The 16,779-nt window shown below is 36.0% G+C and overlaps 1 non-coding gene across 1 annotated transcript; it reads right to left on the bottom strand.

Moving 5' to 3' along the window:
* Positions 1 to 11,436: 11,436 nt before the first annotated feature.
* Positions 11,437 to 11,543, bottom strand: LOC141603556 (small nucleolar RNA R71). The gene has a single exon (XR_012525423.1). It is a non-coding gene; the product is annotated as a small nucleolar RNA R71 (small nucleolar RNA).
* Positions 11,544 to 16,779: the final 5,236 nt, after the last annotated feature.

Genomic DNA, 16,779 nt, shown 5'->3' with positions numbered 1-16,779 from the left:
AATGCACATAGAACCTTATTTCATGCACATAGAACTTTATTTCATGCACATATAATTTTATTTCATGCCCATTTAACACATATTTCATGCACGTAGAACCTTATTTCATGCACATAGAACCTTATTTCATGCACATATAATTTTATTTCATGCCCATTTAACACATATTTCATGCATATAGAACCTTATTTCATGCACATAGAACCTTATTTCATGCACATATAACCCTATATACTATAGGGACGAGCCTTACCGCGCTATCTACTAAACTGTTTCTTGTTTATGATTGTGTTAAACCTCAGTTGACTCATAGACTATATTGATTTAGTTGATTATATATGTAATTTACGAAGCTTTTTCTAACTAGTTATATTTATCCTTAAGACAAGTTTAAAGTAAGAAAGTAAGCACCAAGCACGGGACACCCCTATCTACTAACTGCGGTAAAGGACTTTCTAAATGTTTAAGAAAGAGAGTGGCAGAATGCTTTTCCCAGTTAACAAGAAAACAGTAGAATGGAAAGCGGGTAACTCAAGACAGCAGGGGCATGGCACCCAACTAATCCAGTCAGATTTACATCTGCAGTTCCAGAGAAAGGCGCCTCTCTAGAGACAGATACGTCAGCGTGGAGCTTATTAGTCACTTATTCTATTATATTAAAACTTTCTTATTCTAGGGCGGACATATAAGAAGATATGCGTTCTTCTATACTATAACTAAAATTCCGCAAATATCAATCAAAACTTGAAACCTTGTATAGGTATGCAATTTGAGAAAGCACAATAATTGAAATAGGTAGTCTGTATTGGTATCAGATCTATTGCCATGTTCTGATTTTTCTATTTTCTTTAACCCATTTCTTTGGCAAAGTCTCAAGTAATGAAACTATACATTTGTAACCTCACTTTGTTAGGAGTCTCAGGTAATCAAACTATGCTAATGTCAACCTAGGTCTTCGCTCATAAAGAAAAGTTCTGAAATATAATGAGAATTTTTTACCATAAATAGTTCAGAAAATAGCTAGAAAACGGGAAAAATCAAAATAGTTACGAAATGTAATGAGAATTTTGAACCTAAGTAAGGCTTCCAAAACCGAACGAATGTAAGCATATTGACATGTTTAATAGCTCAAAACACAGCGCCTATGCTAAATCTACAATGGTTAAACTCGATATACAAACAATTTCAGCAACAAATCGATACAATCCAGCCTAATTAACGACAAAACATTGATTCTGACGCAGGAAACGCGATAAGCGACATTTGAATAAGCAAAAAATAACTTGCTAATTAATGAGTTTTCGAACTATTATAAACAGTATAAAAGTATGTAATCAAAATTTCAACAATTTCATAAAACTCATCAACAACTAAATTTAAACAAAAAATTATAAAATAAATAATCGAAAGTGTTCGTAATATGAGGAGAAGTTATATACCAGAAACTGTGAGTCTTTCTCGGTGATTTCGGCAATATTCGAACCATAAAGACAAGTTGTATGATCGACTAAGCGAAATGAAGGATTTTCAAAGGTTGAAGATGAAAGTAATAACAATATGACGAATTAGGGTTCGATTTCTCCAAAGTAGGTAAAATTTGGGGGAAATAATTACCTAAATTAGAACAATATTCAGCAAGAGTGACTCTTCTTGGGCAGGAGTACTCGTCTCTTCGTCAGTTCCTGTCGTCGTAGGCAGGTGAGAGCATGGTTGGAAATGAAAGAGAGAAACAGTGATAATCGTAGAGAGAGAAAAAAAAGATGAGTGAAAACAGGTTTCGGTAAATGAGGTGATTACAATGGTTTTGGGGGAAGGGGTTAGTTGTGCGAGATTTTTCAAGTTAGATTAGTTAATCTCGTCGTTGATTGTGCATTTGATCTAAGGGTTGTGAGTGGTTCTCATAGTTCTCATTATCTAGTTGGTTCTCATAGGATCCCGAATCTATATATATATATATATATATATATAGGTAGGATTCGGTGAGTCCACCTAAATATTTGAGTCCATGAGTCCATAAAAGAATATCACGCACTATACAAAACAATATCACGAAATTTTTTTTTTTTTTTTCGAAAATTTTTTTTTTCAAAATTTTTTTTTTAAAAATTTTTTTTCGAAATTTTTTTTTTTCGAATTTTTTTTTCCGGTATTTTTGTTTTCGTGTTAGCTGTGATATTGTTTAGTATAACGTGTGATATTGTTTAGCATAACTTGTGATATTGTATTACAAAACAATATCACAAATTTTTTTTTTCAATTTTTTGTTTCCAAATTTTTTTTTTTTCGTGAAAACTGTGATATTGTTTAGTATAATGTGTGATATTGTTTAGCATAACGTGTGATATTGTATTACAAAACAATATGACGATTTTTGTTTTCAATTTTTTTTTTCAAAAAGTTTTTTTTTTCCAGCTGTGATATTGTTTAGTATAACGTGTGATACTGTAAGCTGTGATATTATTTAATATAACGTGTGATATTATATCATGGACTCACGGACTCAAAAAGATAGGGTGGACTCATGTGATCCTAATTCCATATATATATATATATATATATATATATATATATATATATATATATATATATATATAGAGAGAGAGAGAGAGAGAGAGAGAGAGAGAGAGAGAGAGAGAGATTGGATTTGGTGATTTTGGTTCTTATGGTGAGTTGTGAGTTGGGGGAATCTCAGCCACTAGATTATATTAGAGATGAGTGGCCAAGATCAAATCTTACCTGTCATATAAAACCATTGTCATTTATTTATTTTCTCTTTTTTCTAATGTTACTTTTTTTTTTACTTTGATTTTCGTTTTCTCTTATTATACTTTTTTTTTTTACTTTGATTTTCGTGTTATTATGCTTTTTTTTACCACTTTGATTTTCGTTTTCTCTTATGTTTTTCTTTAATTTACTCATTATGTTACCTTTTTTTCTTTTTCTTTTTGTACCAGATTTTTTTTTACTTGAAATTTTTTTTACTCTTATTTTTTTTTACCTCGTGTTATTATGCTATTATTGTGCTTTTTTTTTACCTGGATTTTTTTTACGACTTTGATTTTTTCTCTCTTTTTTTTTTACCACATGTTATTGTGCTGTTATTGTTATTCCGCTGTTATTGTGATGTTATTCTGCTGTTACTTTGTTTTTTTTACGACTTTGATTTTTTTCCCTTTTTTTTACCACGTGTTATTGTCTTGTTATTCTACTTTATTATTCTCACATTATTGTGATGTTATTCTCATTCTTCGTGAATTTTTTTACGACTTTGATTTTTTTTTTCTTTTTTTTTACCACGTGTTATTGTGCTGTTATTCTAGTATTATTCTGCTGTTATTGTAATGTTATTCCGGTGTCACTTTGATATTTTTACTACTTTAATTTTTTTTACTACTTTGATTTTTTTACTCTGTTTTTTACCGCATGTTATTGTGCTGTTATTCTGGTGTTATTGTGATGTTATTTCGGTGCCACTTTAATTTTTTTTACGACATTGATTTTTTTCTTTTTTTACTACGTGTTATTGTGCTATTATTCTACTTTGTTATTCTCATTTGTTATTGTGATGTGTTTAAAAAGGGGGTTAGAGAGAGAATTAAAGGCGTGATTAGCCGAATGCTTTTCAAATGCAAGTGTTATGTCTTTTTGTGCTCTGCTTCAAGCTTTGCCACCTTGACTTTTACTTAACCCTTTATACTAATAATAACCCCTCTGCTTTTTTGACTTCTAACTAACTAATCTTTGCTTTTATTCTCTCAAATTGCCTTCATCTTACTTTCTTAATTACTACTTCATCATTATCACATCAATCACACCACGTCTGTCCAAAATACTCTCTCTATTTCCATAAATAGTCTCATTTGACTCTTATGGAGTTTTAAAGCGTCTTTGATCAAGTTCGATAATGCTTTTGGTCTCCTTATAATGTTGTGATCATCTCAGTTTCATTAAACAAGTAGAAGATCAGAGAGCGAGTTATGCTGCCGAAAATCGGTTAGTTGTTGATATGAAAAATTAGCATTCACGGATTGATCAAACATACTCTTGTTGAAATCCATTTCATACAAAACCCAAATTATGAAAAATTAGCATTCACGGATTGATCAAAACCAGTACATTCAACGGGCTTTACTACTACTGTCGGGAGCCAAGGAGCTTGATTGTAATATTCCTATTGCCACCATGGCTAGTGCAAAGAAAACCTGCAATTATCAAATCTTAGATTTTTTAACAAAATTAATCACAGAAAGTAAGACCTTGAGCACATATACAGATATACTTACTCGAAACACATCGGCAAAAGTTGTTTTCCCATGGGCAACAAGCTGGGCTCCAGCATAAAAACTCAGGGCATAGACCAAGAAGAGTAAAGCAAAGGACATTCCAAAACCAACACCACTGATAATTCCTCGCTTGATTCCAGCTGCCATGGGGCCTTCACATTTCTTTTCATAAAGCTGCATAACTTTCTCCTCAGCACAGAACGACGCAACAGTTCTAATACTCCCTACCGCGTCATTAGAAACATGGCTGGCCTCCTCGTATTTGAAGTCGACAATCAAAATTAACGATTGATAGAGTAACTAATCAAAATTACCTGAATATGAAGTCGACAATCAAAATTAACGATTTCTACCAGATTGTTGCAAATTAACAAACGGATAAAAACCAATTTGGTGATGAGCGGCTGATCAATAATTGACGAAAACTAATAAAAATTGTTGAATTGATTTTTAATTGTTGAAATTGAGAAGAAATTGATGCTGCTATGATATTTTTCCCCAAATTTCTAGGGTTTTGTTTCAATGGTTTGCAGTTCTTCAACTGAGAAAGTTTTAGTGAGAAGCTATTTTTTTTTTTGTCTATTTTTTTAAACGTTATATGAGATTTAATCTCTGCCCTTAGTTTCCTTTGATCTAGTGGTTGAGATTTTCCAAACTCACAACTCACCGTAAGAACCAAACTCACGAGATCCCGCCTCTATATATATATATATATATATATAGTATTGATGTTTATTAAGTTAAATGGGAAATATGGGTTGGAAAATACTTCCTCCATTTTTGTATACTAGTTGTTGCACCGCGCCCTACCGGGCGCGGTGCCCAAATTTGGTGGAATTCTAAGCGAAAGTAAGTCGATAGTGTATTAATAAAAAGGAGCGTTTGGTTTATTATGAATAATTCTGCCATAACTTGGAACAAGTTTCTTAACAAGCCCATTTTCATTTAGCGTCTTCAAGCATGGTCACCAAGATCATCAACAAGAAGTCAAACATATCCTTTACCTAAATATGTCGCCCATGGATATCACATCTTAATATTATGTCAAAAGTATGCAAAACAACAGGGACTTGGTGGACTCTTAAACGAAGAAGGTAAAGCAAGATTAATAGTGAATGAAAATAGATATTGTACCTGCATCGCTGCTCTGTTTGCACATGACACAATGAAAACACTCCGCAACTTTAGTTTGGGGCAAGAGCCAGGAATTTATATGTAAGCTGGAATGAATACAGTCCATATAAATAACGATAGATAGCCAACTTTTGATGAGAAAAGAAATACTACTTCAAAGTAGCTACAAAACTGATTTCAAAACTTTAGAGACATTCGATTAAGAACACATATCCACAATTTAAATTCACAATCAAATAATTCATTTTTTATGAGCATGCAAGAGTAAATGTCACATGTCCTATTTAATAAAATAACCTAACCCGTTAATGACCAATCTCATGTGCCTCACCATATCAGACAACCTATTAGAACATACGAGCACTTCTTAATATATCATCAATACCAAGTGATAAAAATTAGGCAACAAAGTGATAAGAAAGTGTCAACAATATTAGCTAGATTAGCTGTGACATTAGGAAGCCTTATGGTCACAATGTTTAGATAGCCAAATATGATCATTAGGCAACTCGTCGAGGTCTGTTTTTGCAAACCCACAATTCTAAGTATACAAGCACTTCTTAATCTATCATCAACACAAAGTGATAAGAAAGTGTCTATTATATTAGCTAGATTAACTGTTACAGCAAAGAGAGTTGGTAATAAAGTCGTGAGTTCAAAATCCATTAACATTAAAGAAATTTACTCATTACCCAAGGTCCAAATCAGCATCAACACAAGAGCTGGCGAAACTTAGCCCATGTTTGCTTGACTCAAATGACACCCCCCCAACCACATCTAATACGTGACGTGCTCTAAATAGTGTTTGCTGTACAGTTTAGTTGCACCTAACGATCATTATCGTCAAGAAAATGAAAGCTTTAGAACATTTTGGTTACTTGACTCTTAGGCCTTGTTCAGATGGAGGAATTTGGAGGGAAATTAGAGGGAGGGAGAATAGAGGATTTAAAATCTCTTGTTTGGATAGAAAATAGGAGTGAAGGGGAACGGAGTTGCAGGGATCCATTCTCCCTCCTCAAAGGCAAATCAAAATCCCTCCACCATAGGAAATATATGGAGGAAAAGTTTATCCAAACTTCAAACATCCTCTTACCATTCCCCCTCTCCTACCCTTCCCTTCTCTCCCCTACATTTCCCCCATTGCCCCTCCCCTCCTTTTCCCTCCTATCTTATTATCCAAACAATGTCTTATGATGTGTTTGAATGGGGGTATCTGGGAGAAAGGGAGGGAAGAGATTTGGAGGGATGAGAAATCTTTTGTTTAGTTAGCAAAATGGGAGTAGAGGGATTTGGAGGGGAGAGAAATTAAGTCACCTCATTCCCCTTCTCCAAGCCAAATTATTTCCTTTCCAACAAAGAAAGATTTGGAAGGAAAATCTCCTTCTTCATTCTCTCTCACCTCCCTTTCTCTTCTCTCCTCTTGCCCCTCCCTTTCCCTCCTTTTTTGGTATCCAAACAACGCCTTAGTCTTGTTAAAAGGCACAACAATATGTATCCCATGGAGCTTATTATCGATAAACGTTATGGAAAAGCATCAAAGTAGATAGATAGTAAAAGACTTTAGATTGCATGCATCAAGTTTAGAAAAAAAAACTGCACGTGCATTCTTGACAATAAGAGTAGTTAAATAAAGATATCGTGAACTGACCTCATTTACAATGTTACGTACATGGCTGCAACAAGAACTGAAAAACAAAGAAGAGCAGTAAGTATCCCAGGTACTCTTGCCTCGCAAGGTGCCATGTTTCAAAACCATCAGCGACTTACACCCTAACCTTGCCGTGAATTAGAGAAGCATTAAAAGTTGATTCTTCCTAAAGGGCATTAACATAATGCTCCATCCCTCTTTGAACAATTGAGGCACCATGGTGACCTTCCCCCACAACTGCCTAAGGAAAAAGAGCTCCACTACCCAGAGCATATAGTTGAGGATTTATGCGTCAAATGCTGAAAGAACATTTCAATAAAGGAAAATATCAGATGAAAAGCAAATGAATAATAATAATTATAATGAATGCGATGATAAGGGTATCATATCACCAAATCACAAATGAATGTCCATTTTATCTAACTATAAAACACACCACTATGGACGTAGTGGTCCATTATCACATTAACAATACTATCTTGGAGCAGTCAAACATTCAAGAGAAGAAAAACCCAACTACTTAGATATGTATTCAGTGCCTATTCATTCCATATCATGGGTGATTTATCCTTTGACAATAACAATGACCTATCTCACATGGCAACAAATTTAATCATATACAAATGAGAAATAATGCATGGATTATGCTAAATGAATTCTTTGAACAACTAGTATTGAAATAATGGCAAACTTGTAGAACAAAGAAGGATTTGAAAGGTCATTACAAACTTTTACTGATTGTTTTCGGGTAGAGAGGATCAAGAAAAAAGAGGTATTTGAAAGGTCATTAAGAACTTTTACTGATTGTTTTTGGGTGTAAAGGATCAAGATGAACCAGAGCAACTTAGCACCCGGAGCTGCATAATAATAGAGAGGTAGTAAAAATGCTTACACTATGCCTTCCAAAAGGAAAAGGAACACCAAGCATTGCTGACATGGTCACTGCAAAATTAAGCTGCAAATAGTAAATAAAGTAATTAACTAAATGGTCAAAAATTTAGGCGGACACTATAGGGAGGAAGAAAACAGGACAAACGAACAAGAAAAATATAGCTCAACTGTATTGGTACGTATGCCCCAAGAGATAAGCCAACCTGTTCAACGGTACCAATGCATAGTTGCTGAGAATCCTACGAAACAAATTATCAAAAAGAATTTATCATAAGCTTAATAGCAAAGACTCTTAAGCTACATCTCGGTTACATGAAAATGTCATATAAGGTGCAAAGCGACACTGTAAAATCAGACAATCTGTAACACATTTTTTTTTAAAAAAAGAAGCATAAACATAAAAAGGCTAGCTGAAAAGCCACATTTAGTCAGTATTCTCTCTACATTACCCTCAAAAATCCTGTCCGATCCGCTAAGTTTTATTTCACAATAGTGACAAATCGGACAACAGCTAAACAAGATCATGAGAATTGAGAGCATGCTACCCTAGGAAAAGAATTGACTCCAATATAAATCCACAAATTAGCCACAAAGTTTGAACATGACTAAACTCTAAAACGCATACTATCATGCACACGTCAATAATCAGGTTTTAAAGCCATAGTATGCATATGCTTAACCAAACAAAGGTAGAAGCATGACTCAGAATATCCTAGTGTGGAGCTGTTTTTTCAATGTTTTAAGATGCCTAAATACAGCACATAGGTGTAAGAGAAATACCATGTTGAGTCCACAGGATACTGAATCGAGTTTATCTGGAACAAAACACTGGGCCTTATTCAAACTCATCGCGAAAATGGATGTCTCAACCTACATAATGTAACACACATCAGTTTTTCGAATGACTGAATCTGAAACAACAATAGATTTCAAATTAAGCGATCAACTTTTTGCTAGTTCTTGATAAGCCACATTCTATTACTCAACTATACTGATGAAAGCAAAATCATCACACCTTCTTTGGGCTACCGCCACCACGGACCATGGTTCCCATTCAATGTCTGCCCGTGATCTCCCATCACGACAAAAAACGTATTTTCATGAAGGCAACCTGACCCTGATTGTCTCTTCAGAGCCTCAAAAACTTCTGATGTGTCCATTTTATATAGAATTTTACGCCTCATTTTAGCTCGGTTTTGATTGAATATCGCACTTTTGTTAGTGTTTTTATGAGCTAATCTTGTATTCTAGGTGTGTTGCTTGTATTTGTGCATTTTTGTAGGATTATGAGCATTCGGTAGCTTATTTCCATAATTTTAGCAAACAACGAAGTTCACAAAGCTAAGTGGAAGTAAGTGTGATGACAAGTAGAAGATTAGAGCCCAAAACAAGAGAAGTGAAAGTCAAGCCCAATGAGAAGTCCAAATTCATGTGGAAAATATCAATCTTAGGATGCTCTTTGGATGCTCTTAAGTTGTGATATTAAGCATTTACCCGGGTGCATTAAGGGACATTAATCGCATACATTGGATCCCTTAGAGCATTTAATCAAGAATTGAAGAAAAATAGCCGGATTAACTCGGCCCCGATCGGGGTGGCCTATCCCCGATCGGGGTTTCCTTGCTCTTGGCTTTTACGTTATGCCCCTATTTAACTATAAATAGAGGCCTTAATCCGTCATTGTAGGATATATTTTCTTACATAACTTTACTCTCCTTTAGTCTTAAGCACACAAATTCTCTCTTAGTTTTCATATTAGTTTTAATATTGTTAAGCATTTGGTTCTTGTTAAACAATTTGGTTCAAGCATTTGGTTCTTATTTCAATACAATCTTTCTTTTGTCATTTGGGTTTGTTTTTCCATTCAAGTTCTAAGTTCCCATTTCGGTAATTTCGTTTCTAGTTTATTACGTTATTGCATTTCCATTATCGTTAATTTACAATTTATAATTTAGTTTCTAGCATTTCATATTAGTTCGTTATCACATTTCATTATCAAGTTTATCACTAGCATTCCTTACTACATTTCTCATTATTAGTATTCTCACTTTTTATATCTTATCATTACTTATGTTATCTATAATTTCTACAATTTCATTTAGTTATATTTATATTAATATTATGTTTATCATTTCATACATTGTTGTTAGTTTCATTTCCAACATGAGTGAGTAGTTCCCTTTTGTCTAGGGATTAGGGAAGCCATGCATAATTAATATATGTAAATGTTAAATTAGGTTGATGTAATATTGTCTGTTTGTTTCTATCACATGTTCGCATCGTCATGATTAATCTTTGTTTAGTGGCCATATTCATCGATTAAGTTTGTTAATTCGTTCAATAAGTCGAGAGGCACGGAGTCGAATTAGACTAAGCATGTGTTAGTAGGACGACCTAGTCATAACGAGAGTTCTCTAGAACTCGGTCTATGGTTGACAATAAGGCCGAGAGGTGGTTTCTTTAAGCCTAAACAATTGACAATGTTATTTATTTCGAGTTTAATATGAACATTTGTATGCAATTGCATGTGTGACCCGACTCCCCTCGACTCTTTTAATCATACATTTTTACATCGTTTAATTTGCTAATCACCAAACTGAAACAAACTAATCAATCGTAATCGACCTTGATAGTAGTCTTTTCATAGCTTTTCATAACGCAATTCCCGTCTCCTTGTGTTCGACCCCTCGTACTACATTAATTTGTGTCAAGGGAAATTTATCTTTGATTAGGTGTACGACAAAGCCTATCAAATTTTAGCGCTGTTGCCGCGGAGCACGGTTTTATTGTGTTTAGAATTGTTGATTTCTATCTTGTTTTCTTTCTTCTTGAGGAACACTTGTTCCTTGAGACCGTTTCTTAAAAATTTCTTGAGATTGTTGTCCTATGCCCAGGTCTTCTCGTATTGGAGAATTGCTTTCACCGGATTCCGAGCCCGAGAAAACTTTGCGTAGAAGATGATGTTTTTGGAAAGAAATTAAAGAGGCCGCTTCTCCCGTGCAAATTAAAAGTGTAAGAAAGTCTTACTTAGACGATCTTAAAGCTTTTGAAGTGGAGGAGGTTTCTAGTTCATCATCTCCACCACCACCACCATCTCCAACCAAAAAGATGGTGAAACTTTTCAATCACTCCAAGCCCACCGCAGCTATGTTTCCGGTCATTATTACAACTACAAAAATTACCGCCCCGGAATTCGAGATCAAACCGGCTTTCATTAGCCTTGTGGAGAGGAAGCAATTTGGGGGAAGTCCTTTGGAGGATCCCAATTTGCATGTTCAAAACTTTTGTGACTATTGCTCTATGATTCGGCAAACGGGTGTCACTCAAGCCCAAGCAAGGGAAATACTTTTCCCTTTCTCTTTGAAGGACAAGGCAAAACTATGGATCAATAACCTTGATCACACCACCAAGGGAATCACAAATTGGGAGACATTGGCTCTTGCTTTCTATCAAAAGTTTTTTCCACCAAAGAAAACTCAAACTTTGAGGAGCCAAATCACGGAATTCCGTAAACACGCTCTTGAGAGCTTATATGTAGCTTGGGAGAGGTACAAGGAGTTGAAAAGGCAATGCGCACATCATGGGTTGGATGCTTGGTTCCTAGCTATAGCTTTTTACAATGGATGTTGTGCCGAGTCCCGAAGAATTCTTGATTCCGCCAAAAATGGCGATTCATGATGCCCAATATGTCAATTCTCGGAGTACGCCCATCAAAGGTAAAGAAGAAGCTTCCGACACCACCATTTTGAAAGCTCAACTCTTATTACTCCAACAACAATTGGCGGACCGAGATGCAAATGCTTCTCTTCAATAACTCAATGCAGTGTCCTCTACTAGTCAAATTGTTGTTTGCGAAGGTTGCGGAGGTGCGGTTCATTACACCGCTCATTGCCAAGCTACTATTGAGGAGGTAAATGCTTATCAAAGTTTTAGGCAAAGTTCATATCCACCGGGTACGTTTTCCAATACTTATAACCCGAACACAAAATTTCGCCCGAACTTGTCTTATAAAAGCAACAATGTGTTGAACCCTCAACCCCAACAAAATTTTGTACCTCAACCTCAACAACAAAATGTCTATGTTCCACCATAACAAAGGTTTGTCAATCCATCGGGTTTTCAAAACCAACAACAAAGGCCACCACAACAAAATTTCCAACAAAATCAAGGTCCACCACCTCAAAATGCCCAACAAAATGACCAAGGGGGGAAACTTGAAGCCTTGGTGATGAAATTGGCTAAGGGTCAATCCGATTTGATGGCTCACATAAAAAAGAGTGATCAAGCCCACACTACCGCTATCAAGATGCTAGAAAATCAAGTGGCTCAACTAGCCACATCTAGCTCTCAAAGAAGATCGGGCCAACTACCGCCCCAAGGTGCATAACCACATGAGACCTATAATGCTATTTCTTTGAGAAGTGGTACAAGCTATGATGGGCCATCCATAACTTTGAATGATGAAGTGGTTATTGAAAAGTCCAAGCTTTGGGGAAATGACAAAAGGAAGGCTAGTGAAAGAGTAAGCTTGATACCAAAGAAAGTGAAGAAGTGCTTGTTGGGAAGGAGATCTCTCCTAATACTAAGGAAGATAATGCTATTTCAAAGAAGGTGGATGATATTGTTGTGGTCGAGAAAGAGAAAGATATGGAGGATGCTCCTCAAAAGGAAGTTGTTCAAGTGCCGTTCCCCCACCATATAGCAAAGCACAAGGAAGAGAGTAAGTTTGGCAAGTTCTTGGAAGTTGTTAAGAATTTACGAGTTACCGTCCCATTTATTGAATTGCTAACCCAAGTCCCTTCCTACTCCAAGTTTATGAAGGTGCCTTACCAACGACCACCCTAGCATATGAGGGTGCCACCATCTCGATTACTCGAGGCAAGTATATCAATAGTGACCATAAAAGAGAAATTATTAAAGTATAAAGTTTAACGGATTACAAGTCTCCAAAATCAAACCAAAGTATAAGGAATGTTAAGCCAAAATACAACTCGTAAAGTATCTAAACTCGTGACAGCGGAAGCTAAGACTCTAAGTGATGACATCCCATCCTCGATCTCACAGCTGACACAAAATCATCACCTGTCAATATCTGGTCACCAAGCCTAAATGGATCATCACAGATTTAGAAAACAGAAACGGAGTCGGTTCACTGAATAATCAAGATAAGAAATACAGCAAACAACATCCAAGTCAATCCACACACATTCCTCCAAACTCCATCAGTAACTAGTAACCGACTACACACTCAAGTGTGTAGCCATGTCAAATTACCCATTGCAACAGGTAATCCTCACCGCCAGTGGGGGGATCGCAGCCTTGCCCACCTAAGCCCCGCTCATCGCAACGAGCAATAACCCATGTCCATTAATGTGCATATCCCTCTTGTGACGGGAACCAAAATGGGCGAATCAGGGGCGTGAAGCCATTCCCGACGATGATTCTACTCAGCCGAGGACGTACCTCGAGAGCCATAGACAAACAATCAACCAAGCCAAACCTCCAAGAATCACCAATTCAATAACAATACTAATCATGCCAATATATCAATCAAGATCATCTTAAATCAATTAAACATGCAACCGAGTAGGGAAACCCTACCTTATCACGATTCCGAAATCACAAGGAAAGCGGAAGCTAGAACTCTTCCTCTACGAATCCTTCACCTGACATTAATCACAACAATATTATATCAAAATCATACCAATCTACCTTTTTCTCAATATAAACCACTAGGGCAAAACCCTAAAAGAGAAACATAACCAACTGACAAAGCACTATTGACTTACCGACGAAACTGATATGGAAGGGACGAAAGAAAGACTCACGAATATTCAATTTGCCTTGAGAGTGATTAGGGTGATTAGCGAGAGAGATGAACGTCGTTAGATTTTGGTAAAAATTTATTTGTAAACTGTTAAAACGTAATTTATAATCTCTAATCACCTTAATCAAAACCGTGGAAATGAATCCCATCAGACCGGTTACTTGGTCGAGTACCTGGTGATACCCGTCGTTGTGAGTACCAAAAATAATATTTATAATTCCTATTAAAACTAACCTAGGCTAGTGGTAACAGGGTCCAACCACAAGGAGGCGAATGTAATTAAAAGTTGTCTAAATTTAGTCTAAGGTAACAAGTGTGAGGGTTGATTTGATTTGGTCTATAGCTAATAACAATAAAAATTAAACTAAAGAAATATATTAAATCAAATATAAAGAAGGGTACTAGGATGGTCGGTTCATTATAGTTTCGGCGACAGCAAACTAAGTCGGTCTAAATCAAACACATGAGGCGGGAAAACAAGAGGTCCTCTCGGTCCCCTCTTTATAGATAGCATCTTTCGATCTCGCTATAAGTCCCTAATATCACTAATACTGACTCTCGTCCTGAAAAGTGACTAAAAATCTAAACTTTACCTATCTTTCGATCTCAGCATAGTTTAGTCATTTTAATCGGTGATCTAACAACCTTCCCTATCTTTCGATCTAATGGGTCAGTCATATATTAAGCATTCAACTAGTCGCATGCATTCGATTCGTTAAATACAACATTTAAATCAAATAAAACGAAGGTAAACCTCACGTGGTCAGTCGATCGACCAGGTATGGCAGTCGATCGACTGACACGCGATTTCAGGCCATGTTAATTCTATTGCCGCCTACACTATAGTTACTCTACATCCTAGCACGAATAAATTAGCTACTCATACTAAGAATGATAACAACAATAAGATTGATTATTAAATCTACTGAAATCATGATTAATACGGGAAGATAAATAAATAACATAAAGCGATAAAATTGGCTTTGGAATCTAGTTAGCAATTTCTATACTATCAATGCAATAAAGATGAACTGAAATAGAACAGAAGGAATACCAAAATTGCAGAAGAATTGTAACGGAATGATTAGAAGTACGAACGAAAATCCGATGCAAACCAATATTCCGAACCCTAATTACTGATATTCTAAAACTGATAAAACTGAATGAAAAACTTAGATAATAATTCGATGTCTATTCTGATGTTCTAGGTTACGTTATATAGAAAATATGCGTAACACTTATTATCAAAACCTAAACACAATGCGCTTGCTTTTCCTCGATCTTTTAATTCTCGTCTGAAGTAGCGGTGTGGTCGATCGATCATTGGACCGGTCGATCGATCGATGCGATGTCTGAGTAGCTTCTGGATCCCGTGGGTTGGTCGATCGACTAAGGGTACTGGTCGATCGACTGCTTTAGCTGGTACTTGACTTCTATAGTCTCGTGGATTTGTCTTTTGGGCCTTGAAATGCGCACCAAGCTCGTTCCTTAAGTGAATACTTCACATCAAATGCAATGCAGGATACTCGGGGACGGATTTTGCTCAATTTCCGTTGAATTCTTCACATTCCTGCAATAATGTACAAAAACACGAAAGTAGACGGAAATAGGGGAAATGGTAGCTTAAACTACACAAATGAGCTCTGAAATGCGTGTAAAATGAGGTATAAAACATCATATAAATGACACGCATCAAACTTCCCCAAACCAAACCCTTGCTTGTCCCCAAGCAAGAACTAGACTCGGTCTAATGACCTAATGGAACGAGTTCAATCTCAGAGCGAATTACAACATGTAAAGCCTAAACCATTTTAATGCAACTAACAATCAATTAGCAACTATGAATCATGCAACCGAGTTATGAAGTCGTTAAAGACTGTTGAACCGTTAACTATAGAGACTTATCAAATTGGACTCTCACGGGTCGCTCATATCACACATAAGCACAGGTGAATATATAAGAGGATAGAAAGAATTCATTTTGTAAAGACTCTCACCTAACTACGACCTATAAGAACATGCCTGCAATATAATATGAAAACAATCTCTACAACCGTACATATGCATTCCAACCAACAAAAGACCATGACACATGCCGAGGTATATATGTGGATATGTGAGGTATGGGTAAGAAGGGGCAAAACATTTATGGGAAAGTGGAGGTACATGTGATCAAGCTAGTACCAAAACGGAACCATATGGCGACATCCTTCTTCTTGCTCAAAATTCAATCGATACGGTGCTATAGCAATCACAAAACTCACAATCTCCAATATAACAGTAATCAACCAACTCCCCATAAGATACTAATGCAATATGGGAGCAAAAATCGCCATAAAATAAAGACTTGAATTATGCGAATTGATTTCCTTCGGAACTCAGTCGATCGACCAATGATGGCAGTCGATCGACCGCTTTGAACAGTACATAACTCTTTTTTTCTTTTTCGAATCATTTTTCCTTTTTCTTTTCTTTGAACTTCTTTCCTTCTTCATTCTTTTTATCAGACAAAATCTCAATAAGAGCAAATGCTACCAAAAACTAAGTAACAATCCCAAGAACGTAGACTACTAGCTTGACAAGGTCAGGCTAAATGTAGGATGTAGTTAACGGGACAAAAAGGATGTTTTTGGCAGTGTGAAGCTTATAGGCAAAACGAATAAAGGGAAACCTCTACCACATGTGTCAACAACCCACAAACCGAATGCACACAGGTATTATGCAGATCAAGTTCATATTTATGCACATTTATGTAACATGTCTCATAAGGAGTACTACTCACATCCTAGATAAACTGGTCATGGGTGTCACCAGTTATAGGCTCTAATAACTCAGAAATATGATGTAGTTTGCCAAAATTCTAAGTCAAGTCTCAAGTTCAGCAAATAATTAACGAAAACTCGTAGATATGCACTTATACGATTCCCCTAATAACATGTTAATTAGCACGACTTAGGCGATAAAACAGATGCAAATGCAATGTCATCATTGAAATA

This window comes from Silene latifolia, chromosome 9, assembly GCF_048544455.1.
Source record: "Silene latifolia isolate original U9 population chromosome 9, ASM4854445v1, whole genome shotgun sequence".
NCBI lineage: Eukaryota > Viridiplantae > Streptophyta > Magnoliopsida > Caryophyllales > Caryophyllaceae > Silene > Silene latifolia.
This window is presented reverse-complemented; position numbering and strand designations above follow the sequence as displayed.